We start from the raw sequence: 25,686 nt of genomic DNA, 5'->3' as shown, positions 1-25,686 counted from the left end.
AGTAGTAGAAAGTAGTAGCGAGTGAGTAGTAGAGAGTGAGTAGTAGAGAGTGAGTAGTAGAGAGTAAGTAGTAGAGAGTGAGTAGTAGAGAGTGAGTAGTAGAGAGAGTAGCAGAGAGTAGCAGAGAGTAGCAGAGAGTAGCAGAGAGTAGTAGAGAGTGAATAGTAGAGAGTGAGTAGTAGAGTAGTAGAGAGTGAGTAGTAGAGAGTGAGTAGTAGAGAGTGAGTAGTAGAGAGTGAGTAGTAGAGAGAGTAGTAGAGAGTAGTAGAGTGAGTAGTAGAGAGTAGTAGAGAGTGAGAAGTAGAGAGCGAGTAGTAGAAAGTAGTAGCGAGTGAGTTGTAGAGTGAGTATCAGAGAGAAGTAGAGAGTAGTAGAGAGCAAGTAGAGAGAGTAGTGGAGAGTGAGTAGTTGAGTAGTAGAGAGTGAGTAGTAGAGAGAGTAGTAGAGAGTAGTAGAGAGCAAGTAGTAGAGAGTGAGTAGTAGAGAGTGAGTAGTAGAGAGAGTAGTAGAGAGTGAGTAGTAGAGAGTGAGTAGTAGAAAGTAGTAGCGAGTGAGTAGTAGAGTGAGTAGCAGAGAGAGTAGTAGAGAGTAGTAGAGTAGTAGAGAGTGAGTAGTAGAGAGCGAGTAGTAGAGAGAGTAGTGGAGAGTGAGTAGTAGAGTAGTAGAGAGTGAGTAGTAGAGAGTGAGTAGTAGAGAGGGAGTAGTAGAGAGGGAGTAGTAGAGAGGGAGTAGTAGAGAGAGAGTAGTAGAGCGTAGTAGTAGAGAGGGAGTAGTAGAGAGAGTGTAGTAGAGTGTGAGTGGTAGAGAGTAGAAGTGAGTAGTAGAGAGTAGTAGAGAGAGAGTAGTAGAGTGTGAGTGGTAGAGAGTAGGAGTGAGTAGTAGAGAGTAGTTGAGAGTGAGTAGTAGAGAGTAGTAGAGTAGTAGAGAGTAGTAGAGTAGTAGAAAGTGAGTAGTAGAGAGTGAGTAGTAGAGAGGGAGTAGTAGAGAGTAGTAGAGTGAGTAGTAGAGAGTGATTAGTAGAGAGTGATTAGTAGAGAGTGAGTAGTAGAGAGTGAGTAGTAGAAAGTAGTAGCAAGTGAGTAGTAGAGAGTGAGTAGTTTAATTTAAAAGGAACACAATCAGGAGGTTCATTTTGCCATAGAAATTATGATTAGTGTGGAAAAAAGAAAAATTAGGGCACATTTTGAGTGACTTCTCAAATCCTCTTCCATTTCATTAAAAAACTTCTGACATGCAGACTGAAACATGCACTTTCAATACCAGCAGCAGACTTTCCTGGTGAGCAGTAGCTTTACTACAGTGATCTAATGAGGAACTAGAGTGCTACCATTCAGAATTTATGGCAAATGTGTCACATCTGAATGCCTTCTTGATGGAATCAAAGTACACAAGCATTGAAAATGCAATAGGTCTCGCCCTCGTTTAAGTTAAAGCAATTCTGTTTGTAATTAGGTGACTTTTTAGCTTTGCTTTTATTAGTGTTTTTCAAAATTTCATGTACATAACATGCATATATGTATATGTATGAATGCATTTATATTTGTATGTATATAGATATGAAGATTATATATATGTTTATATATGTATGTATATATATACACATACATATATGTAAATGCATATGCACATATCTGAATATGTGTGCGTGTAGAGAGGTAGAGCGAGGTGTAGCGGTAGAGAGGTGTAGAGAGAGAGGTAGAGAGAGAGGTAGAGAGTAGAGGATGAGTAATATAGAGTAGAGAGTAGAGAGAATAGTAGAGAGTAGTAGAGAGAGTAGCAGAGAGTGAGTAGGAGAGAGTAGTAGAGTGAGTAGTAGAGAGTGAGTAGTAGAGAGTAGTAGAGAGTGAGAAGTAGAGAGCAGTGTAGAGTGAGTAGTAGAGAGTAGTAGAGAGTGAGTAGTAGAGAGTAGTAGAGTGAGTATTAGAGAGTGAGTAGTAGAGTGTAGTAGATAGTGAGTAGTAGAGAGTGATTAGTAGAGAGTAGTGGATTAGTAGAGAGTAGTGGAGTAGTAGAGCGTGAGTAGTAGAGAGTGAGTAGTAGAGAGTAGTAGAGAGCAAGTAGTAGAGAGTGTGTAGTAGAGAGAGTAGTAGAGAGTAGTAGAGAGTAGTAGAGCGTGCGTAGCAGAGAGTAGTAGAGAGTGAATAGTAGAGTGAGTAGTAGAGAGTAGTAGCGAGTGAGTAGTAGAGAGTAGTAGAAGAGAGTAGTAGAGAGGAGTAGTAGAGAGTAGTAGAGAGCAAGTAGTAGAGTGAGTAGTAGAGAGTGAGTAGTAGAGAGTGAGTAGTGGAGAGTGAGTAGTGGAGAGTGAGTACTAGAGTAGTAGAGAGTTAGTAGTAGAGAGAGCAGTAGAGAGTAGCAGAGAGCAAGTAGTAGAGAGTGAGTAGTGGAGAGTGAGTAGTAGAGTAGTAGAGAGTGAGTAGTAGAGAGTGAGTAGTAGAGTGAGTAGTAGAGAGTGAGCAGTAGAGAGGGAGTAGTAGAGTAGTAGAGAGCGAGTGGTAGAGAGTAGTAGAGAGCAAGTAGTAGAGAGCAAGTAGTGGAGAGTGAGTAGTAGAGTAGTAGAGTGAGTAGTAGAGAGTGAGTAGTAGAGAGTGAGTAGTAGAGAGTGATTAGTAGAGAGTGATTAGTAGAGAGTGATTAGTAGAGTGATTAGTAGAGAGTGATTAGTAGAGAGTGATTAGTAGAGAGTGATTAGTAGAGAGTGAGTAGTAGAGAGTAGTAGAATGAGTATTAGAGAGTGAAGTAGAGAGTAGTAGATAGTGAGTAGTGGAGACTGAGAAGCAGAGAGAGTAATAGAGAAAGAGTAATAGAGAAAGAGTAGTAGAGAATGAGTAGTAGAGAATGAGTAGTAGAGAATGAGTAGTAGAGAATGAGTAGTAGAGAATGAGTAGTAGAGAATGAGTAGTAGAGAATGAGTAGTAGAGAATGAGTAGTAGAGAATGAGTAGTAGAGAATGAGTAGTAGAGAATGAGTAGTAGAGAATGAATAGTAGAGAATGAGTAGTAGAGAATGAGTAGTAGAGAATGAGTAGTAGAGAATGAGTAGTAGAGAATGAGTAGTAGAGAATGAGTAGTAGAGTGTGTATTAGAGAGTGAGTAGTGGAGACTGAGTAGCAGAGAGTGGGTAGTATAGAATGAGTAGTAGAGAATGAGTAGTAGAGAATGAGTAGTAGAGGAAGTAGTAGAGAGAGTAGTAGAGTGAGTAGTAGAGAGTGAGTAGTAGAGAGTGAGTAGTAGAGAGGAGTAGTAGAGAGTGAGTAGTAGAGAGTGAGTAGTAGAGAGTGAGTAGTAGAGAGTGAGTAGTAGAGAGTGATTAGTAGAGAGTGATTAGTAGAGAGTGATTAGTAGAGAGTGAGTAGTAGAGAGTGAGTAGTAGAGAGTGAGTAGTAGAGAGTGAGTAGTAGAGAGAGTAGTAGAGAGTAGTAGAGAGCGAGTAGTAGAGAGTGAGTAGTGGAGAGTGAGTAGTAGAGAGTGAGTAGTAGAGAGAGTGGTAGAGTAGTAGAGTGAGTAGTAGAGAGCAAGTAGTAGAGAGTGAGTAGTAGAGAGTGAGTAGTAGAAAGTAGTAGCGAGTGAGTTGTAGAGTGAGTAGCAGAGAGAGTAGCAGAGAGAGTAGTAGAGAGTAGTAGTAGAGAGTAGTAGAGAGTGAGTAATAGAGAGAGAGTAGTAGAGAGTGAGTAGTAGAGAGTGAGTAGTAGAGAGAGAGTAGTAGAGAGAGAGTAGTAGAGAGAGTAGTAGAGAGTGAGTAGTAGAGAGTGAGTAGTAGAAAGTAGTAGAGAGTAGTAGAGAGCGAGTAGAAGAGAGTGAGTAGTGGAGAGTGAGTAGTAGAGTAGTAGAGAGTGAGTAGTAGAGTGAGTAGCAGAGAGAGTAGTAAAGAGTAGTAGTAGAGAGTAGTAGAGAGTAGTAGAGAGCGAGTAGAAGAGAGTGAGTAGTGGAGAGTGAGTAGTAGAGTAGTAGAGAGTGAGTAGAAGAGTGAGTAGCAGAGAGAGGAGTAGTAGAGTAGTAGAGAGTGAGTAGTAGAGAGCGAGTAGTAGAGAGAGTAGTAGAGAGTGAGTAGGAGAGTGTGAGTAGTAGAGAGGGAGTAGTAGAGTGAGTAGCAGAGAGAGTAGTAGAGAGTAGTAGTATAGAGTAGTAGTATAGAGTAGTAGAGAGTAGTAGAGAGTAGTAGAGAGTAGTAGAGAGCGAGTAGTAGAGAGTGAGTAGTAGAGTAGTAGAGAGTGAGTAGTAGAGTAGTAGAGAGTGAGTAGTAGAGAGTGAGTAGTAGAGAGTGTAGTAGAAAGTAGTAGAGAGAGTAGTAGAGAGCGAGTAGTAGAGAGTGAGTAGTGGCGAGTGACTAATAGAGAGTGAGTAGTAGAGAGTGAGTAGTATAGAGTAGTAGGGAGTAGTAGAGAGCGAGTAGTAGAGAGTGAGTAGTAGAGTAGTAGAGAGTGAGTAGTAGAGTAGTAGAGAGTGAGTAGTAGAGAGTGAATAGTAGAGCGAGTAGTAGAGAGAGTAGTAGAGAGAGTAGTAGAGAGTAGTAGAGAGTGAGTAGTAGAAAGTAGTAGCGAGTGAGTAGTAGAGTGAGTAGCAGAGAGAGTAGTAGTAGAGTGAGTAGCAGAGAGAGTAGTAGAGAGCGAGTAGTAGAGAGCGAGTAGTAGAGAGTGAGTAGTGGAGAGTGAGTAGTGGAGAGTGAGTAGTGGAGTAGTAGAGAGTGAGTAGTAGCGAGTGAGTAGTAGAGTCAGTAATAGAGAGAGTAGTAGAGCGTAGTAGTAGAGAGGGAGTAGTAGAGAGTAGTAGAGAGAGAGTAGTAGAGTGTGAGTGGTACAGAGTGGTAGAGAGAGTAGTAGAGAGAAGTAGAGAGTGAGTAGTAGAGAGTGAGTAGTAGAGAGTAGTAGAGTGTAGTAGAGTAGAGTGTAGTAGAGAGTGAGTAGTAGAGAGTAGTAGAGTGAGTAGTAGAGAGGGAGTAGTAGAGAGAGTAGTAGAGAGTGAGTAGTAGAGTATTAGAGAGTGAGTAGTAGAGTAGTAGAGAGTGAGTGGTAGAGAGTAGTAGAGAGTGAGTAGTAGAGAGTAGTAGTAGAGAGTAGTAGAGAGCAAGTAGTAGAATGAGTAGTGGAGAGTGAGTAGTAGAGAGTAGTAGAGAGCGAGTAGTAGAGAGTGAGTAGTGGAGAGCGAGTAGTGGAGAGTGAGTAGTAGAGTAGTAGAGAGTGAGTAGTAGAGAGTGAGTAGTAGAGAGGGAGTAGTAGAGAGAGTAGTAGAGAGAGTAGTAGAGAGAGTAGTAGAGTGAGTAGTAGAGTGAGTAGTAGAGTGAGTAGTAGAGTGAGTAGTAGAGTGAGTAGTAGAGTGAGTAGTAGAGTGAGTAGTAGAAAGTAGTAGCGAGTGAGTAGTAGAGTGAGTAGCAGAGAGAATAGTAGAGAGTAGTAGTATAGAGTAGTAGAGAGTAGTAGAGAGCGAGTAGCAGAGATTGAGTAGCAGAGAGTGAGTAGCAGAGAGTGAGTAGTGGAGAGTGAGTAGTGGAGAGAGCAGTAGAGTTGCAGAGAGCAAGTAGTAGAGAGTGAGTAGTGGAGAGTGAGTAGTAGATTAGTAGAGAGTAAGTAGTAGAGAGGGAGTAGTAGAGAGGGAGTAGTAGAGTAGTAGATAGTGAGTGGTAGAGAGTAGTGGAGAGTGAGTAGTAGAGAGTGGTAGTAGAGAGTAGTAGTAGAGAGTAGTAGTAGAGAGTAGTAGTAGAGAGTAGTAGTAGAGAGTAGTAGTAGAGAGTAGTAGTAGAGAGTGAGTAGTAGAAAGTAGTAGCGAGTGAGTAGTAGAATGAGTAGCAGAGAGAGTAGTAGAAGAGAGTAGTAGAGAGTGAGTAGTAGAGAGCGAGTAGTGGAGAGCGAGTAGTATAGTAGTAGAGAGTGAGTAGTAGAGAGTGAGTAGTAGAGAGTGATTAGTAGAGAGTGAGTAGTAGAGAGTGAGTAGTAGAGAGAGTAGCAGAGAGTAGCAGAGAGTAGCAGAGAGTAGTAGAGAGTAGTAGAGAGTAGTAGAGAGTGAATAGTAGAGAGTGAGTAGTAGAGTAGTAGAGTGAGTAGTAGAGAGTGAGTAGTAGAGAGTGAGTAGTAGAGAGTGAGTAGTAGAGAGTGAGTAGTAGAGAGTGAGTAGTAGAGAGAGTAGTAGAGAGTAGTAGAGTGAGTAGTAGAGAGTAGTAGAGAGTGAGAAGTAGAGAGCGAGTAGTAGAAAGTAGTAGCGAGTGAGTTGTAGAGTGAGTATCAGCGAGAGAAGTAGAGTAGTAGTAGAGAGTAGTAGAGAGCGAGTAGTAGAGTGAGTAGTGGAGAGTGAGTACTAGAGTAGTAGAGAGTGAGTAGTAGAGAGAGAGTAGTAGAGAGTAGCAGAGAGCAAGTAGTAGAGAGTGAGTAGTGGAGAGTGAGTAGTTGAGTAGTAGAGAGTGAGTAGTAGAGAGAGTAGTAGAGAGTGAGTAGTAGAGAGTGAGTAGTAGAAAGTAGTAGCGAGTGAGTAGTAGAGTGAGTAGCAGAGAGAGTAGTAGAGAGTAGTAGAGTAGTAGAGTGAGTAGTAGAGAGCGAGTAGTAGAGAGAGTAGTGGAGAGTGAGTAGTAGAGTAGTAGAGAGTGAGTAGTAGAGAGTGAGTAGTAGAGAGGGAGTAGTAGAGAGAGAGTAGTAGAGCGTAGTAGTAGAGAGGGTGTAGTAGAGAGAGTAGTAGAGAGAGAGTAGTAGAGAGAGAGTAGTAGATTGTGAGTGGTAGAGAGTAGTAGAGTGTGAGTGGTAGAGTGTGAGTGGTAGAGAGTAGGAGTGAGTAGTAGAGAGTAGTTGAGAGTGAGTAGTAGAGAGTAGTAGAGTAGTAGAGAGTAGTAGAGTAGTAGAAAGTGAGTAGTAGAGAGGGAGTAGTAGAGAGGGAGTAGTAGAGAGTAGTACAGAGTGAGTAGTAGAGAGTGATTAGTAGAGAGTGAGTAGTAGAAAGTAGTAGCAAGTGAGTAGTAGAGAGTGAGTAGTTTAATTTGAAAGGAACACAATCAGGAGGTTCATTTTGCCATAGAAATTATGATTAGTGTGGAAAAAAGAAAAATTAGGGCACATTTTGAGTGACTTCTCAAATCCTCTTCCATTTCATTAAAAAACTTCTGACATGCAGACTGAAACATGCACTTTCAATACCAGCAGCAGACTTCCCTGGTGAGCAGTAGCTTTACTACCGTGATCTAATGAGGAACTAGAGTGCTACCATTCAGAATTTATGGCAAATGTGTCACATCTGAATGCCTTCTTGATGGAATCAAAGTACACAAGCATTGAAAATGCAATAGGTCTCGCCCTCGTTTAAGTTAAAGCAATTCTGTTTGTAATTAGGTGACTTTTTAGCTTTGCTTTTATTAGTGTTTTTCAAAATTTCATGTACATAACATGCATATATGTATATGTATGAATGCATTTATATTTGTATGTATATAGATATGCAGATTATATATATGTTTATATATGTATGTATATATATATATATATACACATACATATATGTAAATGCATATGCACATATCTGAATATGTGTGCGTGTAGAGAGGTAGAGCGAGGTGTAGCGGTAGAGAGGTGTAGAGAGAGAGGTAGAGAGAGGTAGAGAGTAGAGGATGAGTAATATAGAGTAGAGAGTAGAGAGAATAGTAGAGAGTAGTAGAGAGAGTTGCAGATAGTGAGTAGGAGAGAGTAGTAGAGTGAGTAGTAGAGAGTGAGTAGTAGAGAGTAGTAGAGAGTGAGAAGTAGAGAGCAGTGTAGAGTGAGTAGTAGAGAGTAGTAGAGTGAGTAGTAGAGAGTAGTAGAGTGAGTATTAGAGAGTGAGTAGTAGAGAGTAGTAGATAGTGAGTAGTAGAGAGTGATTAGTAGAGAGTAGTGGATTAGTAGAGAGTAGTGGAGTAGTAGAGCGTGAGTAGTAGAGAGTGAGTAGTAGAGAGTAGTAGAGTGAGTATTAGAGAGTGAGTAGTAGAGAGTAGTAGATAGTGAGTAGTAGAGAGTGATAAGTAGAGAGTAGTGGATTAGTAGAGAGTAGTGGAGTAGTAGAGCGTGAGTAGTAGAGAGTGAGTAGTAGAGAGTAATAGAGAGCAAGTAGTAGAGAGTGTGTAGTAGAGAGAGTAGAAGAGAGAGTAGTAGAGAGTAGTAGAGAGAGTAGTAGAGCGTGCGTAGCAGAGAGTAGTAGAGAGTAGTAGAGAGTGAGTAGTAGAGTGAGTAGTAGAGAGTAGTAGCGAGTGAGTAGTAGCGAGTGAGTAGTAGAGAGAGCAGTAGAGAGTAGCAGAGAGCAAGTAGTAGAGAGTGAGTAGTGGAGAGTGAGTAGTGGAGTAGTAGAGAGTGAGTAGTAGAGAGTGAGTAGTAGAGAGTGAGTAGTAGAGTGAGTAGTAGAGAGCGAGTAGTAGAGAGCGAGTAGTAGAGAGCGAGTAGTGGAGAGTGAGTAGTAGAGTAGTAGAGAGTGAGTAGTAGAGAGTGATTAGTAGAGAGTGATTAGTAGAGAGTGATTAGTAGAGAGTGATTAGTAGAGAGTGATTAGTAGAGAGTGAGTAGTAGAGAGTGAGTAGTAGAGAGAGTAGTAGAGAGTAGTAGAGAGCGAGTAGTAGAGAGTGAGTAGTGGAGAGTGAGTAGTAGAGAGTGAGTAGTAGAGAGTGAGTAGTAGAGAGAGTAGTAGAGTGAGTAGTAGAGAGCGAGTAGTAGAGAGTGAGTAGTGAGTAGTAGAGTGAGTAGTAGAAAGTAGTAGCGAGTGAGTTGTAGAGTGAGTAGCAGAGAGAGTAGTAGAGAGTAGTAGTAGAGAGTGAGTAGTGGAGAGCGAGTACTAGAGTAGTAGAGAGTGAGTAGTAGAGTGAGTAGTGGAGAGTGAGTACTAGAGTAGTGGAGAGTGAGTAGTAGAGTGAGTAGTAGAGAGAGTAGTAGAGAGCGAGTAGTAGAGAGCGAGTAGTAGAGAGCAAGTAGTGGAGAGTGAGTAGTAGAGTAGTAGAGAGTGAGTAGTAGAGAGTGATTAGTAGAGAGTGATTAGTAGAGAGTGATTAGTAGAGAGTGATTAGTAGAGAGTGATTAGTAGAGAGTGAGTAGTAGAGAGTGAGTAGTAGAGAGTGAGTAGTAGAGAGTGAGTAGTAGAGAGTAGTAGAGAGCGAGTAGTAGAGAGTGAGTAGTAGAGAGTGAGTAGTAGAGAGTGAGTAGTAGAGAGAGTAGTAGAGAGAGTAGTAGAGTGAGTAGTAGAGAGCGAGTAGTAGAGAGTGAGTAGTGGAGAGTGAGTAGTGGAGTAGTAGAGAGTGAGTAGTAGAGAGTGAGTAGTAGAGTGAGTAGTAGAGAGCGAGTAGTAGAGAGTGAGTAGTAGAGAGTGAGTAGTAGAGTGAGTAGTAGAGAGCGAGTAGTAGAGAGCGAGTAGTGGAGAGTGAGTAGTAGAGTAGTAGAGAGTGAGTAGTAGAGAGTGATTAGTAGAGAGTGATTAGTAGAGAGTGATTAGTAGAGAGTGATTAGTAGAGAGTGAGTAGTAGAGAGTGAGTAGTAGAGAGTGAGTAGTAGAGAGTAGTAGAGAGCGAGTAGTAGAGAGTGAGTAGTGGAGAGTGAGTAGTAGAGAGTGAGTAGTAGAGTGAGTGTTAGAGAGCGAGTAGTAGAGAGTGAGTAGTAGAGAGTGAGTAGTAGAGAGTAGTAGAGTGAGTAGTAGAAAGTAGTAGCGAGTGAGTTGTAGAGTGAGTAGCAGAGAGAGTAGTAGAGAGTAGTAGTAGAGAGTGAGTAGTGGAGAGCGAGTACTAGAGTAGTAGAGAGTGAGTAGTAGAGTGAGTAGTGGAGAGTGAGTACTAGAGTAGTGGAGAGTGAGTAGTAGAGTGAGTAGTAGAGAGAGTAGTAGAGAGTAGTAGAGAGCAAGTAGTAGAGAGTGAGTAGTGGAGAGTGAGTAGTAGAGAGTGAGTAGTAGAGAGAGTAGTAGAGAGTGAGTAGTAGAGAGTGAGTAGTAGAAAGTAGTAGCGAGTGAGTAGTAGAGTGGGTAGCAGAGAGAGTAGTAGAGAGTAGTAGAGTAGTAGAGAGTGCGTAGTAGAGAGCGAGTAGTAGAGAGAGTAGTGGAGAGTGAGTAGTAGAGTAGTAGAGAGTGAGTAGTAGAGAGTGAGTAGTAGAGCGTGAGTAGTAGAGCGTGAGTAGTAGAGAGTGAGTAGTAGAGAGAGAGTAGTAGAGCGTAGTAGTAGAGAGCGAGTAGTAGAGAGAGAGTAGTAGAGAGTGAGTAGTAGAAAGTAGTAGCGAGTGAGTAGTAGAGTGTGTAGCAGAGAGAGTAGTAGAGAGTAGTAGAGTAGTAGAGTAGTAGAGAGTGAGTAGTAGAGAGCGAGTAGTAGAGAGCGAGTAGTAGAGAGAGTAGTGGAGAGTGAGTAGTAGAGTAGTAGAGAGTGAGTAGTAGAGAGTGAGTAGTAGAGAGGGAGTAGTAGAGAGAGAGTAGTAGAGCGTAGTAGTAGAGAGGGAGTAGTAGAGAGAGTAGTAGAGTGTGAGTGGTAGAGAGTAGGAGTGAGTAGTAGAGAGTAGTAGAGAGAGAGTAGTAGAGTGTGAGTGGTAGAGAGTAGGAGTGAGTAGTAGAGAGTAGTTGAGAGTGAGTAGTAGAGTAGTAGAGTAGTAGAGTAGTAGAGAGTAGTAGAGTAGTAGAAAGTGAGAAGTAGAGAGGGAGTAGTAGAGAGTAGTAGAGAGTGAGTAGTAGAGAGTGATTAGTAGAGAGTGAGTAGTAGAAAGTAGTAGCAAGTGAGTAGTAGAGAGTGAGTAGTTTAATTTAAAAGGAACACAATCAGGAGGTTCATTTTGCCATAGAAATTATGATTAGTGTGGAAAAAAGAAAAATTAGGGCACATTTTGAGTGACTTCTCAAATCCTCTTCCATTTCATTAAAAAACTTCTGACATGCAGACTGAAACATGCACTTTCAATACCAGCAGCAGACTTTCCTGGTGAGCAGTAGCTTTACTACAGTGATCTAATGAGGAACTAGAGTGCTACCATTCAGAATTTATGGCAAATGTGTCACATCTGAATGCCTTCTTGATGGAATCAAAGTACACAAGCATTGAAAATGCAATAGGTCTCGCCCTCGTTTAAGTTAAAGCAATTCTGTTTGTAATTAGGTGACTTTTTAGCTTTGCTTTTATTAGTGTTTTTCAAAATTTCATGTACATAACATGCATATATGTATATGTATGAATGCATTTATATTTGTATGTATATATATATGCAGATTATATATATATTTATATATGTATGTATATATATACACATACATATATGTAAATGCATATGCACATATCTGAATATGTGTGCGTGTAGAGAGGTAGAGCGAGGTGTAGCGGTAGAGAGGTGTAGAGAGAGAGGTAGAGAGAGAGGTAGAGAGTAGAGGATGAGTAATATAGAGTAGAGAGTAGAGAGAATAGTAGAGAGTAGTAGAGAGAGTAGCAGAGCGTGAGTAGGAGAGAGTAGTAGAGTGAGTAGTAGAGAGTGAGTAGTAGAGAGTAGTAGATAGTGAGAAGTAGAGAGCAGTGTAGAGTGAGTAGTAGAGAGTAGTAGAGAGTGAGTAGTAGAGAGTAGTAGAGTGAGTATTAGAGAGTGAGTAGTAGAGAGTAGTAGATAGTGAGTAGTAGAGAGTGATTAGTAGAGAGTAGTGGATTAGTAGAGAATAGTGGAGTAGTAGAGCGTGAGTAGTAGAGATTGAGTAGTAGAGAGTAGTAGAGTGAGTATTAGAGAGTGAGTAGTAGAGAGTAGTAGATAGTGAGTAGTAGAGAGTGATAAGTAGAGAGTAGTGGATTAGTAGAGAGTAGTGGAGTAGTAGAGCGTGAGTAGTAGAGAGTGAGTATTAGAGAGTAGTAGAGAGCAAGTAGTAGAGAGTGTGTAGTAGCGAGAGTAGTAGAGAGTAGTAGAGAGAGTAGTAGAGCGTGCGTAGCAGAGAGTAGTAGAGAGTAGTAGAGAGTGAGTAGTAGAGTGAGTAGTAGAGAGTAGTAGCGAGTGAGTAGTAGAGAGAGTAGTAGAGAGAGTAGTAGAGGGTGAGTAGTAGAGAGAGCAGTAGAGAGTAGCAGAGAGCAAGTAGTAGAGAGTGAGTAGTGGAGAGTGAGTAGTAGAGTAGTAGAGAGTAAGTAGTAGAGAGTGAGTAGTAGAGTGAGTAGTAGAGAGCGAGTAGTAGAGAGCGAGTAGTGGAGAGTGAGTAGTAGAGTAGTAGAGAGTGAGTAGTAGAGAGTGAGTAGTAGAGAGTGATTAGTAGAGAGTGATTAGTAGAGAGTGAGTAATAGAGAGTGAGTAGTAGAGAGAGTAGTAGAGAGTAGTAGAGAGCGAGTAGTAGAGAGTGAGTAGTGGAGAGTGAGTAGTAGAGAGTGAGTAGTAGAGAGTGAGTAGTAGAGAGCGTAGTAGAGTAGTAGAGTGAGTAGTAGAGAGCGAGTAGTAGAGAGTGAGTAGTAGGGAGTGAGTAGTAGAAAGTAGTAGCGAGTGAGTTGTAGAGTGAGTAGCAGAGAGAGTAGTAGAGAGTAGTAGTAGAGAGTGAGTAGTGGAGAGTGAGTACTAGAGTAGTAGAGAGTGAGTAGTAGAGTGAGTAGTGGAGAGTGAGTACTAGAGTAGTAGAGAGTGAGTAGTAGAGTGAGTAGTAGAGAGAGTAGTAGAGAGTAGTAGAGAGCAAGTAGTAGAGAGTGAGTAGTGGAGAGTGAGTAGTAGAGAGTGAGTAGTAGAGAGTGAGTAGTAGAAAGTAGTAGCGAGTGAGTAGTAGAGTGGGTAGCAGAGAGAGTAGTAGAGAGTAGTAGAGTAGTAGAGAGTGCGTAGTAGAGAGCGAGTAGTAGAGAGAGTAGTGGAGAGTGAGTAGTAGAGAGTGAGTAGTAGAGAGTGAGTAGTAGAGCGTGAGTAGTAGAGAGTGAGTAGTAGAGAGTGAGTAGTAGAGAGAGAGTAGTAGAGCGTAGTAGTAGAGAGGGAGTAGTAGAGAGAGAGTAGTATAGAGTGAGTAGTAGAAAGTAGTAGCAAGTGAGTAGTAGAGAGTGAGTAGTTTAATTTAAAAGGAACACAATGCGGAGGTTCATTTTGCCATAGAAATTATGATTAGTGTGGAAAAAAGAAAAATTAGGGCACATTTTGAGTGACTTCTCAAATCCTCTTCTATTTCATTAAAAAACTTCTGACATGCAGACCGAAACATGCACTTTCAATACCAGCAGCAGACTTCCCTGGTGAGCGGTAGCTTTACTACAGTGATCAAATAAGCAACTAGAGTGCTACCATTCCGAATTTATGGCAAATGTGTCACATCTGAATGCCACCTTGATGAAACCAAAGTAAACAAGCAGTGAAAATGCAATAGGTCTCGCCCTCGTTTAAGTTAGCAATTCTGTTTGTAATTAGGTGACTTTTTAGCTTTGCTTTTATTAGTGTTTTTCAAAATTTCATGTACATAACATGCATATATGTATATGTATGAATGCATTTATATTTTTATGTATATAGATATGCAGATTATATATATGTTTATATATGTATGTATATATCCTTCAACTGTTTCTGCCCCTTGCTTGGAGACGCACTCAATAACAAAGCAGGACCCCATCAGTGGTAACAGAGTCCTTTAATCAAGCAAAACCGTACACATACATATATATAAATGCATATGCATATATGTGCATATGTGTGCGTGTAGAGAGGTAGAGCGAGGTGTAGCGGTAGAGAGGTGTAGAGAGAGAGGTAGGAAGAGAGGTAGAGAGTAGAGGATGAGTAATATAGAGTAGAGAGTAGAGAGAATAGTAGAGAGTAGTAGAGAGAGTAGTAGAGAGAGTAGCAGAGAGTGAGTAGGAGAGAGTAGTAGAGTGAGTAGTAGAGAGTGAGTAGGAGAGAGTAGGAGAGTGAGTAGTAGAGAGTGAGTAGTAGAGAGTAGTAGAATGAGTATTAGAGAGTGAAGTAGAGAGTAGTAGATAGTGAGTAGTGGAGACTGAGTAGCAGAGAGAGTAGTAGAGAAAGAGTAGTAGAGAAAGAGTAGTAGAGAAAGAGTAGTAGAGAAAGAGTAGTAGAGAAAGAGTAGTAGGGAATGAGTAGTAGGGAATGAGTAGTAGAGAATGAGTAGTAGAGAATGAGTAGTAGAGAATGAGTAGTAAAGAATGAGTAGTAAAGAATGAGTAGTAAAGAATGAGTAGTAGAGAGTAGTAGAGAGTAGTAGAGAGTGAGTAGTAGAGAGTAGTAGAGAGAGTAGTAGAGAGAGTAGTAGAGAGTGAGTAGTAGAGAGTAGTAGAGAATGAGTAGTAGAGAATGAGTAGTAAAGAATGAGTAGTAAAGAATGAGTAGTAGAGAGTAGTAGAGAGTAGTAGAGAGTGAGTATTAGAGAGTAGTAGAGAGAGTAGTAGAGAGAGTAGTAGAGAGAGTAGTAGAGAGTGAGTAGTAGAGAGTAGTAGAGAGAGTAGTAGAGAATGAGTAGTAGAGAATGAGTAGTAGAGAATGAGTAGTAGAGAATGAGTAGTAGAGAATGAGTAGCAGAGAGTGGGTAGCAGAGAATGAGTAGTAGAGAATGAGTAGTAGAGAATGAGTAGTAGAGAATGAGTAGTAGAGAATGAGTAGTAGAGAATGAGTAGTAGAGAGTGAGTAGTAGAGAGTGAGTAGTAGAGAGTGAGTAGTAGAGAGTGAGTAGTAGAGAGTGAGTAGTAGAGAGTGAGTAGTAGAGAGTGAGTAGTAGAGAGTGAGTGGTAGAGAGTAGTACAGAGTGAGTAGTAGAGAGTGATTAGTAGAGAGTGATGGAGTAGTAGAGCGTGAGTAGTAGAGTAGTAGAGAGTGAGTAGTAGAGAGCAAGTAAAGAGTGTGTAGTAGAGAGAGTAGTAGAGAGTAGTAGAGTGAGTAGTAGAGAGTGAGTAGTAGAGAGTAGTAGAGTGAGTAGTAGAGAGTGAGTAGTAGAGAGTGAGTAGTAGAGAGTGTGTAGTAGAGAGTGAGTAGTAGAGAGTGAGTAGTAGAGAGTGAGTAGTAGAGAGTGAGTAGTAGAGAGTGAGTAGCAGAGAGTGAGTAGTAGAGAGTAGTAGAGAGAGTAGTAGTGAGTAGTAGAGAGTGAGTAGTGGTGAGTAGTAGAGAGTGAGTAGTAGAGAGAGTAGTAGACAGTAGTAGACAGTAGTAGAGAGAGTAGTTGAGTAGTAGACAGAGTAGTGGAGAGTGAGTAGTAGAGAGTGAGTAGTAGAGAGTAGTAGAGAGTGAGTAGTAGAGAGTGAGTAGTAGCGAGTGAGTAGTAGCGAGTGAGTAGTAGAGAGTGAGTAGTAGAGAGTGAGTAGTAGAGAGTGAGTAGTAGAGAGAGTAGTAGAGAGTGAGTAGTAGAGAGTGAGTAGTAGAAAGTAGTAGAGAGTAGTAGAGAGCGAGTAGAAGAGAGTGAGTAGTGGAGAGTGAGTAGTAGAGTAGTAGAGAGTGAGTAGTAGAGTGAGTAGCAGAGAGAGTAGTAGTAGAGTAGTAGAGAGTGAGTAGTAGAGAGCGAGCAGTAGAGAGAGTAGTAGAGAGTGAGTAGGAGAGTGTGAGTAGTAGAGAGGGAGTAGTAGAGAGGGAGTAGTAGAGAGGGAGTAGTAGAAAGTAGTAGCGAGTGAGTAGTAGAATGAGTAGCAGAGTAGTAGTAGAGAGTAGTAGTATGTAGTAGTAGAGAGTAGTAGAGAGTAGTAGAGAGTGAGTAGTAGAGTGAGTAGTGGAGAGTGAGTACTAGAGTAGTAGAGAGAGTAGTAGTAGAGTAGTAGAGAGCGAGTAGTAGAGAGCGAGTAGTAGAGAGCGAGTAGTAGAGAGCGAGTAGTAGAGAGCGAGTAGTAGAGAGCGAGTAGTAGACAGCGAGTAGTAGAGAGTGAGTAGTAGAGAGTGAGTAGTAGAGAGAGTAGTAGAGTGTAGTAGTAGAGAGGGAGTAGTAGAGAGAGTAGTAGAGAGTAGTAGAGAGAGAGTAGTAGAGTGTGAGTGGTAGAGAGTAGTAGAGAGAGTAGTAGAGAGAAGTAGAGAGTGAGTAGTAGAGAGTGAGTAGTAGAGAGTGAGTAGTAGAGAGTAGTAGAGTGAGTAGTAGAGAGGGAGTAGTAGAGAGTGAGTAGTAGCGAGTGAGTAGTAGAGAGAGTAGTAGAGAGTGAGTAGTAGAGAGTGAGTAGTAGAAAGTAGTAGAGAGTAGTAGAGAGCGAGTAGAAGAGAGTGAGTAGTGGAGAGTGAGTAGTAGAGTAGTAGAGAGTGAGTAGTAGAGTGAGTAGCAGAGAGAGTAGTAGTAGAGTAGTAGAGAGTGAGTAGTAGAGAGCGAGCAGTAGAGAGTAGTAGAGAGTGAGTAGTAGAGAGTGAGTAGTAGAGAGTGAGTAGTAGCGAGTGAGTAGTAGAGAGTGAGTAGTAGAGAGTGAGTAGTAGAGAGTGAGTAGTAGAGAGAGTAGTAGAGAGAGTAGTAGAGAGTGAGTAGTAGAAAGTAGTAGAGAGTAGTAGAGAGCGAGTAGAAGAGAGTTAGTGGAGAGTGAGTAGTAGAGTAGTAGAGAGTGAGTAGTAGAGTGAGTAGCAGAGAGAGTAGTAGTAGAGTAGTAGAGAGTGAGTAGTAGAGAGCGAGCAGTAGAGAGAGTAGTAGAGAGTGAGTAGGAGAGTGTGAGTGGTAGAGAGGGAGTAGTAGAGAGGGAGTAGTAGAGAGTGAGTAGTAGAAAGTAGTAGCGAGTGAGTAGTAGAATGAGTAGCAGAGTAGTAGTAGAGAGTAGTAGTATGTAGTAGTAGAGAGTAGTAGAGAGTAGTAGAGAGTGAGTAGTAGAGTGAGTAGTGGAGAGTGAGTACTAGAGTAGTAGAGAGAGTAGTAGTAGAGTAGTAGAGAGCGAGTAGTAGAGAGCGAGTAGTAGAGAGCGAGTAGTAGAGAGCGAGTAGTAGAGAGCGAGTAGTAGAGTGCGAGTAGTAGAGAGCGAGTAGTAGAGAGTGAGTAGTAGAGAGTGAGTAGTAGAGAGAGTAGTAGAGTAGTAGTAGAGAGGGAGTAGTAGAGAGAGTAGTAGAGAGTAGTAGAGAGAGAGTAGTAGAGTGTGAGTGGTAGAGAGTAGTAGAGAGAGTAGTAGAGAGAAGTAGAGAGTGAGTAGTAGAGAGTGAGTAGTAGAGAGTGAGTAGCAGAGAGTAGTAGAGTGAGTAGTAGAGAGGGAGTAGTAGAGTAGTAGAGAGTGAGTGGTAGAGAGTAGTAGAGAGTAGTAGTAGAGAGTAGTAGAGTGTGAGTAGTAGAAAGTAGTAGTGAGTGAGTAGTAGAGTGAGTAGCAGAGAGAGTAGTAGAGAGTAGTAGTAGAGAGTAGTAGTGAGTAGTAGAGAGTGAGTAGTGGAGAGTGAGTAGTAGAGTAGTAGAGTTAGTAGAGAGTGAGTAGTGGAGAGTGAGTAGTAGAGTAGTAGAGTTAGTAGAGAGTGAGTAGTAGAGAGTGAGTAGTAGAGAGTAGTAGAGTGAGTAGCAGAGAGAGAGTAGTAGAGAGTGAGTAGTAGAAAGTAGTAACGAGTGAGTAGTAGAGTGAGTAGCAGAGAGAGTAGTAGAGAGTAGTAGTAGAGAGTAGTAGAGAGTAGTAGAGAGTAGTAGAGAGTAGTAGAGAGTAGTAGAGAGCGAGTAGTAGAGAGCGAGTAGAAGAGAGCGAGTAGAAGAGAGCGAGTAGAAGAGAGTGAGTAGTGGAGAGTGAGTAGTGGAGAGTGAGTAGTAGAGAGTGAGTAGTAGAGAGTGAGTAGTAGAGAGTGAGTAGTAGAGTAGTAGAGTGAGTCGTAGAGAGTAGTAGATAGTAAAGAGTGAGTAGAAGCGAGTGAGTAGTAGAGAGTGAGTAGTTTAATTTAAAAGGAACACAATGAGGAGGTTCATTTTGCCATAGAAATTATTATTAGTGCGGAAAAAAGAAAAATTAGGGCACATTTTGAGTGACTTCTCAAATCCTCTTCTATTTCATTAAAAAACTTCTGACATGCAGACTGAAACATGCACTTTCAATACCAGCAGCAGACTTTCCTGGTGAGCGGTAGCTTTACTACAGTGATCTAATAAGCAACTAGAGTGCTTACATTCCGAAATTATTGCAAATGTGTGACACATCTGAATGCCTTCTTGATGGAATGAAAGTAAAAAACCTGAAAGTATTTCCTACTGAGGACACTGTTGTGAATAGGGAAATTAGGAAACTTCAAAACAAATAAGTCTCCCAAGATGGCCACCAGAGACAAAAGAGCCCAAATTTAGCACAAATATCACCGAGATGTAGCCCAAGTAAAGCCCAATGACAGAATGTCCCAGAGTGTTTTAAAGAACAACTAGAGCGCTAACAGTCTTACTTATGACAAAAGTATGGCACACCTGAAGCCATCTTGATTGGAATAAAGTGGTAACACTTAAAACATTTAATTTGCAAAGGAACAAAATGAGGGGGTTCATTTTGCCATAAAAATTATGATTAGTGCTGCAGAAATAAAGAGTAGGGCACATTATGACTTCTCAAATCCTCTTCCATTTCATTAAAAAATTCTGACATGGAGACTAAAACATGCAATTTGAATACCAGCAGCAGACTTCCCTGGTGAGCAGTAGCTTTACTACAGTGATCTAATGAGCAACTAGAGTGCTACCATTCAGAATTTATGGAAAATGTGTGACACATCTGAATGCCTTCTTGATGGAATCAAAGTAAACAAGCATTGAAAATGCAATACGTCTCGCCCTCGTTTAAGTTAAAGCAATTCGGTTTGTAATTAGGTGTCTTTCTAGCTTTGCTTGTATTAAAGTTTTTCAAACTTTCATGTACATACCATGCATATGTATGCATATGTGTATATGTGTATGTTTGCATGCATTTATATTTATATAGATATGCAGATATTTATATGTTTATATATATATATATATATATATATATATATATATATATATATATATATAATAAATAAAAGCAAGTGTGCCCCTCGATAGGACCGCACCTGTGAAATTTTGATTGGGGATATACTGGTGGTTATCCGTACGCTGCCAAACACAAACTATCTGCTACTGAGGAGGGCGGTGGCCCGAAACGCGTATAGCAGGAAGAAAACGAAGGTTGCAGCTTTCAACATACTGCCTGTGCTCTGGCATTAATCCTACCAGTAGTGCGGTCCTATCAAGGGGCAAACTCTTTCTTTCATATATATATATATATATACACATACATATACATATATATAAATGCATATGCATATATATGTGCATATGTGTGAATGTACAGAGAGGTAGAGAGGTAGAGGTGTATAGGTAGAGGTAGAGAGGTAGAGAGTAGTAGGTAGAGAGTAGAAGAGAGAGAGGTAGAGAGTAGAGAGCGAGTAATAGAGAGTAGAGAGTGAGTAGTAGAGAGTAGTAGAGAGTAGTAGAGAGTAGTTGAGAGTAGTTGAGAGTGAGTAGCAGAGTGAATAGTAGAGAGTAGCAGGTAGAGAGTAGTAGAGAGTGAGTAGTAGAGAGTGAGTAGTAGAGAGTGAGTAGTAGAGAGAGTAGTAGAGAGAGTAGTAGAGAGTAGTAGAGAGTGAGTAGTAGAGAGTAGTGGAGTAGTAGAGAGTGAGTAGTAGAGAGTAGTAGAGAGTGAGTAGTAGAGTGAGTACTAGAGAGTAGTAGAGAGTGAGTAGCAGAGAGAGTAGTAGAGAGCGAGTAGTAGAGAGTAGTAGAGTGAGTAGTAGAGAGTAGTAGAGAGAGTAGTAGAGAGTGAGTAGTAGAGAGTAGTAGAGAGAGTAGTAGAGAATGAGTAGTAGAGAATGAGTAGTAGAGAATGAGTAGTAGAGAATGAGTAGTAGAGAATGAGTAGCAGAGAATGAGTAGCAGAGAGTGGGTAGTATAGAATGAGTAGTAGAGAATGAGTAGTAGAGAATGAGTAGTAGAGTGAGTAGTAGAGAGTAGTAGAGAGTAGTAGAGAGTGAGTAGTAGAGAGTGAGTAGTAGAGAGGGAGTAGTAGAGAGTGAGTAGTAGAGAGTGAGTGGTAGAGAGTAGTACAGAGTGAGTAGTAGAGAGTGATTAGTAGAGAGTGATGGAGTAGTAGAGCGTGAGTAGTAGAGTAGTAGAGAGTGAGTAGTAGAGAGTAGTAGAGTAGTAGAGTGAGTAGTAGAGAGTGAGTAGTAGAGAGTGAGTAGTAGAGAGTGAGTAGTAGAGAGTGAGTAGTAGAGAGTGAGTAGCAGAGAGTGAGTAGTAGAGAGTAGTAGAGAGAGTAGTAGAGTGAGTAGTAGGGAGTGAGTAGTAGAGAGTAGTAGAGTAGTAGAGTGAGTAGTAGAGAGTGAGTAGTAGAGAGTGAGTAGTAGAGAGTGAGTAGTAGAGAGTGAGTAGCAGAGAGTGAGTAGTAGAGAGTAGTAGAGAGAGTAGTAGTGAGTAGTAGAGAGTGAGTAGTAGTGAGTAGTAGAGAGTGAGAAGTAGAGAGAGTAGTAGAGAGTAGTAGAGTGAGTAGTAGAGAGAGTAGTTGAGAGAGTAGTTGAGTAGTAGAGAGAGTAGTAGAGAGTGAGTAGTAGAGAGTGAGTAGTAGAGAGTAGTAGAGAGTGAGTAGTAGAGAGTGAGTAGTAGAGAGTGAGTAGTAGAGAGTGAGTAGTAGAGAGAGAGTAGTAGAGAGAGTAGTAGAGAGTGAGTAGTAGAGAGTGAGTAGTAGAAAGTAGTAGAGAGTAGTAGAGCGAGTAGAAGAGAGTGAGTAGTGGAGAGTGAGTAGTAGAGTAGTGGAGAGTGAGTAGTAGAGTAGTAGAGAGTGAGTAGTAGAGTGAGTAGCAGAGAGAGTAGTAGAGAATAGTAGTAGAGAATAGTAGAGAGTAGTAGAGAGTAGTAGAGAGCGAGTAGAAGAGAGTGAGTAGTGGAGAGTGAGTAGTAGAGTAGTAGAGAGTGAGTAGTAGAGTGAGTAGCAGAGAGAGTAGTAGTAGAGTAGTAGAGAGTGAGTAGTAGAGAGCGAGCAGTAGAGAGAGTAGTAGAGAGTGAGTAGGAGAGTGTGAGTAGTAGAGAGGGAGTAGTAGAGAGAGAGTAGTAGAGAGAGAGTAGTAGAGAGTGAGTAGTAGAAAGTAGTAGCGAGTGAGTAGTAGAGTGAGTAGCAGAGAGTAGTAGAGAGTAGTAGTATAGAGTAGTAGAGAGTAGTAGAGAGTAGTAGAGAGTGAGTAGTAGAGTGAGTAGTGGAGAGTGAGTACTAGAGTAGTAGAGTGAGTAGTAGAGTGAGTAGCAGAGAGAGTAGTAGAGAGAGAGTAGTAGAGAGCGAGTAGTAGAGAGCGAGTAGTAGAGAGCGAGTAGTAGAGAGGGAGTAGTAGAGAGGGAGTAGTAGAGAGGGAGTAGGAGAGAGGGAGTAGGAGAGAGTGAGTAGGAGAGAGTGAGTAGGAGAGAGTGAGTAGTAGAGAGTGAGTAGTAGAAAGTAGTAGCGAGTGAGTAGTAGAGTGAGTAGCAGAGAGAGTAGTAGAGAGTAGTAGAGTAGTAGAGAGTGAGTAGTAGAGAGCGAGTAGTAGAGAGAGTAGTGGAGAGTGAGTAGTAGAGTAGTAGAGAGTGAGTAGTAGAGAGTGAGTAGTAGAGAGGGAGTAGTAGAGAGAGAGTAGTAGAGCGTAGTAGTAGAGAGGGAGTAGTAGAGAGAGTAGTAGAGTGTGAGTGGTAGAGAGTAGGAGTGAGTAGTAGAGAGTAGTAGAGAGAGAGTAGTAGAGTGTGAGTGGTAGAGAGTAGGAGTGAGTAGTAGAGAGTAGTTGAGAGTGAGTAATAGGGTAGTAGAGTAGTAGAGAGTAGTAGAGTAGTAGAAAGTGAGAAGTAGAGAGGGAGTAGTAGAGAGGGAGTAGTAGAGAGTAGTAGAGAGGGAGTAGTAGAGAGTGATTAGTAGAGAGTGAGTAGTAGAAAGTAGTAGCAAGTGAGTAGTAGAGAGTGAGTAGTTTAATTTAAAAGGAACACAATCAGGAGGTTCATTTTGCCATAGAAATTATGATTAGTGTGGAAAAAAGAAAAATGAGGGCACATTTTGAGTGACTTCTCAAATCCTCTTCCATTTCATTAAAAAACTTCTGACATGCAGACTGAAACATGCACTTTCAATACCAGCAGCAGACTTTCCTGGTGAGCAGTAGCTTTACTACAGTGATCTAATGAGGAACTAGAGTGCTACCATTCAGAATTTATGGCAAATGTGTCACATCTGAATGCCTTCTTGATGGAATCAAAGTACACAAGCATTGAAAATGCAATAGGTCTCGCCCTCGTTTAAGTTAAAGCAATTCTGTTTGTAATTAGGTGGCTTTTTAGCTTTGCTTTTATTAGTGTTTTTCAAAATTTCATGTACATAACATGCATATATGTATATGTATGAATGCATTTATATTTGTATGTATATAGATATGTAGATTATATATATGTTTATATATGTATGTATATATATACACATACATATATGTAAATGCATATGCACATATCTGAATATGAGTGCGTGTAGAGAGGTAGAGCGAGGTGTAGCGGTAGAGAGGTGTAGAGAGAGAGGTAGAGAGAGAGGTAGAGAGTAGAGGATGAGTAATATAGAGTAGAGAGTAGAGAGAATAGTAGAGAGTAGTAGAGAGAGTAGCAGAGCGTGAGTAGGAGAGAGTAGTAGAGTGAGTAGTAGAGAGTGAGTAGTAGAGAGTAGTAGATAGTGAGAAGTAGAGAGCAGTGTAGAGTGAGTAGTAGAGAGTAGTAGAGAGTGAGTAGTAGAGAGTAGTAGAGTGAGTATTAGAGAGTGAGTAGTAGAGAGTAGTAGATAGTGAGTAGTAGAGAGTGATTAGTAGAGAGTAGTGGATTAGTAGAGAGTAGTGGAGTAGTAGAGCGTGAGTAGTAGAGATTGAGTAGTAGAGAGTAGTAGAGTGAGTATTAGAGAGTGAGTAGTAGAGAGTAGTAGATAGTGAGTAGTAGAGAGTGATAGGTAGAGAGTAGTGGATTAGTAGAGAGTAGTGGAGTAGTAGAGCATGAGTAGTAGAGAGTAAGTATTAGAGAGTAGTAGAGAGCAAGTAGTAGAGAGTGTGTAGTAGCGAGAGTAGTAGAGAGTAGTAGAGAGAGTAGTAGAGCGTGCGTAGCAGAGAGTAGTGGAGAGTAGTAGAGAGTGAGTAGTAGAGTGAGTAGTAGAGTGAGTAGTAGAGAGTAGTAGCGAGTGAGTAGTAGAGAGAGTAGTAGAGAGGAGTAGTAGAGAGTAGTAGAGAGCGAGTAGTAGAGAGTGAGTAGTAGAGAGTGAGTAGTAGAGAGTGAGTAGTGGAGAGTGAGTAGTGGAGAGTGAGTGCTAGAGTAGTAGAGGGTGAGTAGTAGAGAGAGCAGTAGAGAGTAGCAGAGAGCAAGTAGTAGAGAGTGAGTAGTGGAGAGTGAGTAGTAGAGTAGTAGAGAGTAAGTAGTAGAGAGTGAGTAGTAGAGTGAGTAGTAGAGAGCGAGTAGTAGAGAGCGAGTAGTGGAGAGTGAGTAGTAGAGTAGTAGAGAGTGAGTAGTAGAGAGTGAGTAGTAGAGAGTGATTAGTAGAGAGTGATTAGTAGAGAGTGAGTAATAGAGAGTGAGTAGTAGAGAGAGTAGTAGAGAGTAGTAGAGAGCGAGTAGTAGAGAGTGAGTAGTGGAGAGTGGTAGAGAGTGAGTAGTAGAGAGTGAGTAGTAGAGAGTGAGTAGTAGAGAGTGAGTAGTAGAGAGTGAGTAGTAGAGTAGTAGAGTGAGTAGTAGAGAGCGAGTAGTAGAGAGTGAGTAGTAGAGAGTGAGTAGTAGAAAGTAGTAGCGAGTGAGTTGTAGAGTGAGTAGCAGAGAGAGTAGTAGAGAGTAGTAGTAGAGAGTGAGTAGTGGAGAGTGAGTACTAGAGTAGTAGAGAGTGAGTAGTAGAGTGAGTAGTGGAGAGTGAGTACTAGAGTAGTAGAGAGTGAGTAGTAGAGTGAGTAGTAGAGAGAGTAGTAGAGAGTAGTAGAGAGCAAGTAGTAGAGAGTGAGTAGTAGAAAGTAGTAGCGAGTGAGTAGTAGAGTGAGTAGCAGAGAGAGTAGTAGAGAGTAGTAGAGTAGTAGAGAGTGCGTAGTAGAGAGCGAGTAGTAGAGAGAGTAGTGGAGAGTGAGTAGTAGAGAGTGAGTAGTAGAGAGTGAGTAGTAGAGCGTGAGTAGTAGAGCGTGAGTAGTAGAGAGTGAGTAGTAGAGAGTGAGTAGTAGAGAAAGAGTAGTAGAGCGTAGTAGTAGAGAGGGAGTAGTAGAGAGAGAGTAGTATAGAGTGAGTAGTAGAAAGTAGTAGCAAGTGAGTAGTAGAGAGTGAGTAGTTTAATTTAAAAGGAACACAATGTGGAGGTTCATTTTGCCATAGAAATTATGATTAGTGTGGAAAAAAGAAAAATTAGGGCACATTTTGAGTGACTTCTCAAATCCTCTTCTATTTCATTAAAAAACTTCTGACATGCAGACCGAAACATGCACTTTCAATACCAGCAGCAGACTTCCCTGGTGAGCGGTAGCTTTACTACAGTGATCAAATAAGCAACTAGAGTGCTACCATTCCGAATTTATGGCAAATGTGTCACATCTGAATGCCATCTTGATGAAACCAAAGTAAACAAGCATTGAAAATGCAATAGGTCTCGCCCTCGTTTAAGTTAGCAATTCTGTTTGTAATTAGGTGACTTTTTAGCTTTGCTTTTATTAGTGTTTTTCAAAATTTCATGTACATAACATGCATATATGTATATGTATGAATGCATTTATATTTTTATGTATATAGATATGCAGATTATATATATGTTTATATATGTATGTATATATCCTTCAACTGTTTCTGCCCCTTGCTTGGAGACGCACTCAATAACAAAGCAGGACCCCATCAGTGGTAACAGAGTCCTTTAATCAAGCAAAACCGTACACATACATATATATAAATGCATATGCATATATGTGCATATGTGTGCGTGTAGAGAGGTAGAGCGAGGTGTAGCGGTAGAGAGGTGTAGAGAGAGAGGTAGAGAGAGGTAGAGAGTAGAGGATGAGTAATATAGAGTAGAGAGTAGAGAGAATAGTAGAGAGTAGTAGAGAGAGTAGTAGAGAGAGTAGTAGAGAGAGTAGCAGAGAGTGAGTAGGAGAGAGTAGTAGAGTGAGTAGTAGAGAGTGAGTAGGAGAGAGTAGTAGAGTGAGTAGTAGAGTGAGTAGTAGAGAGTAGTAGAATGAGTATTAGAGAGTGAAGTAGAGAGTAGTAGATAGTGAGTAGTGGAGACTGAGTAGCAGAGAGAGTAGTAGAGAAAGAGTAGTAGAGAAAGAGTAGTAGAGAAAGAGTAGTAGAGAAAGAGTAGTAGAGAAAGAGTAGTAGAGAAAGAGTAGTAGAGAAAGAGTAGTAGAGAATGAGTAGTAGGGAATGAGTAGTAGAGAATGAGTAGTAGAGAATGAGTAGTAGAGAATGAGTAGTAAAGAATGAGTAGTAAAGAATGAGTAGTAGAGTGAGTAGTAGAGAGTAGTAGAGAGTAGTAGAGAGTGAGTAGTAGAGAGTAGTAGAGAGAGTAGTAGAGAGTGAGTAGTAGAGAGTAGTAGAGAATGAGTAGTAGAGAATGAGTAGTAGAGAATGAGTAGTAGAGAATGAGTAGTAGAGAATGAGTAGTAAAGAATGAGTAGTAAAGAATGAGTAGTAGAGTGAGTAGTAGAGAGTAGTAGAGAGTAGTAGAGAGTAGTAGAGAGTGAGTAGTAGAGAGTAGTAGAGAGAGTAGTAGAGAGAGTAGTAGAGAGAGTAGTAGAGAGAGTAGTAGAGAGTGAGTAGTAGAGAGTAGTATAGAGAGTAGTAGAGAATGAGTAGTAGAGAATGAGTAGTAGAGAATGAGTAGTAGAGAATGAGTAGTAGAGAATGAGTAGTAGAGAATGAGTAGTAGAGAATGAGTAGCAGAGAGTGGGTAGTA

Source organism: Triturus cristatus, chromosome 7 (assembly GCF_964204655.1).
Source record: "Triturus cristatus chromosome 7, aTriCri1.1, whole genome shotgun sequence".
Classification (NCBI taxonomy): domain Eukaryota; kingdom Metazoa; phylum Chordata; class Amphibia; order Caudata; family Salamandridae; genus Triturus; species Triturus cristatus.
Note: the sequence above shows the minus strand (reverse complement) of the source record.